This window comes from Grammomys surdaster, unplaced genomic scaffold (genome assembly GCF_004785775.1).
Source record: "Grammomys surdaster isolate TR1022 unplaced genomic scaffold, NIH_TR_1.0 64, whole genome shotgun sequence".
Lineage (NCBI taxonomy): Eukaryota > Metazoa > Chordata > Mammalia > Rodentia > Muridae > Grammomys > Grammomys surdaster.
Genome location: NW_021604566.1, coordinates 8,611,304 through 8,613,519, shown reverse-complemented (window position 1 = coordinate 8,613,519; position 2,216 = coordinate 8,611,304). Strand labels below are relative to the sequence as shown.

Here is a 2,216-nt window from a genome sequence, read left to right as displayed (position 1 = left end):
TGTAACCAATGTGGCAAAGCCTTTACACGTTATGGTAATCTTCGAATTCATAGAAGAATACATACTGGAGAGAAACCCTATGAGTGTAACCAATGTGTCAAAGCCTTTATACGATACAGTCAGCTTCAGATACACAAAAGAACACATACTGGAGAGAAACCCTCAGGGAGTCAGATCAACATTACTTAAGGTGATTCAAGGCTTATATAATTTGGAGGACTGAGGCTAAGAACATCCAGAAAGTGTGGAAACAATGCCTTAAAAGATAGTATCATTTGAAGCACAGCCCAATTTGAGCTACACTGTAGAACTGCCAGTCTGTTTAGTCTCAAACCACTCAGAGAGATCCTAAAGTATACACATTGAATAGTTAGTTTATATCCAAAACTGTCTAATATGTAAGTCCATAGTATACTGATGTTACTCATATACTTGTGGCATGGTTGCTAAGAGTATTGAGAATGTAAGTTCATGGAAGTTAAAAAGATTTTTGTAGTTATTAATCCAAATACCACATGTATATGAGGAACAAAAAAGTAAAATTTTGCAAATACATTGTGGATATATTTTTTTCCTCCTTTCATTGGTGTTTTATATGTGAGAAGTATATCTCTATTAATCCATCTGTATGTCTATCAATGTATTGAATGTAAAGGTTACAATGTTCTATCTATCTAATATCTATTTATTTATCTATCTGTCTATCAATCTATCTATCTATCTTTCGAACATAAAGAATACAATGTCTTATACCTAAAGGATATTGACATAAACCCTACAGCTATCTCAGAGGACAATTTGGAGAATTTTCCTGAATTAGAGTAAATTTGTTGAAAACTATGAAGGTTTACTCTTAATTGATTTCACAACTTCCTTTGGAATATATCAACAAACTAAGGCTCCAGAAAATCCCTATGAATATTAGTAATGTAGAAATTTTCACAGTATAGGGAAGTATATGAATACAACAATTGTGGTAAAGCTTGCACATTTTGTCAAATACATGAAAACTGTCATATAGGAAAAGGATGTTACATTTTGAGCCATGTAATAAATGCTCCTCCCATCACTGGTATTTTTAAAGATGTAAATATTTCCCATAATATAGGACACAAGAATGGATATAAACAAAGTGTTAGAACCTTATTATATCTGATTCCTCTTTAAAATTATTAAAATTGTTAAATTAACTCACACACATATGATTCTTTAGTATAATGAATGGGGTAAGCCTTTTATATGTGTCAATAATTCACATGTCCCAGTTACAGACACAGGCTTAAATGAAACCCTACTGCGTAGAAATTCTCTGAATATATCCAATGTGTTAAAATCTATGTCACAGACACCTTCAAATGGATGAACCAATTTATACTGGAAAGACACCCTGTGAATGCATGGAATATGATGGAGCCTTTGCAAGTCACAATCACCTTCAGATACATAAAAGCACACATATTGGATCATTTGTGTATTATACTGACCTTCAAATACATAGAAGACGACACCCTGGAGAAAAGAAATGTATGAATGTAACCAATGTGGTAAAGCCTTTTCATGTCACAGCCATCTTCAAAGGCATAAAAGAACACATATTGGAGAGAAACCCTATGAATGTTACCAATGTGGTAAAGTATTTGGACAACCAAGTAGTCTTCAAAGTCATAAAAGAAAACATACTGGAGAGAAACCCTTATAATGTATCAAATGTGGTGAAGGGTGTGCATGTTATGGTGGTTTTGAAAGCAATTTTAACTCATTCTTAAGAAAACCCTATACATCTAATCATTTTTATAAAGCTATTTCTTTCTTTTTTTTTTTTTTTTTTGTTGTTTTTTCGCTACAGGGTTTCTCCGTGTAGTCCTGGCTGTCCTGGAACTCACTCTGTAGACCAGTCTGGCCTCGAACTCAGAAATCTGCCTGCCTCTGCCTCCCAAGTGCTGGAATTAAAGGCGTGCGCCACCACTTCCCCGGCCTAAAGCTATTTCATAACAGTCACCTTCTAAGGCTTGAAAAGAATCATCATTGTGAAATTATAGTGTTTCTGTGTGTGTGTATGTGTATATCTTTTGCCTCCTCATGAGATGCTTTCTTTTTCAGTTGATATCCCTAAGAGGCCCACTCTTTTTTAAAGGGAAGTGGCAGAGTATCTCATTTGATGGTAGTTTGAAGGAGGATATAGACAAGTGGAAAAAGTAGGAACTGTTCCAGGTATA

General features: G+C 34.5%; 1 pseudogene; it reads left to right on the top strand.

Moving 5' to 3' along the window:
* The window catches only part of LOC114622451, a 14,255-nt pseudogene extending 14,066 nt beyond the window's left edge, over nucleotides 1–189 (top strand).
* The last annotated feature ends 2,027 nt before the right edge of the window (nucleotides 190–2,216 follow it).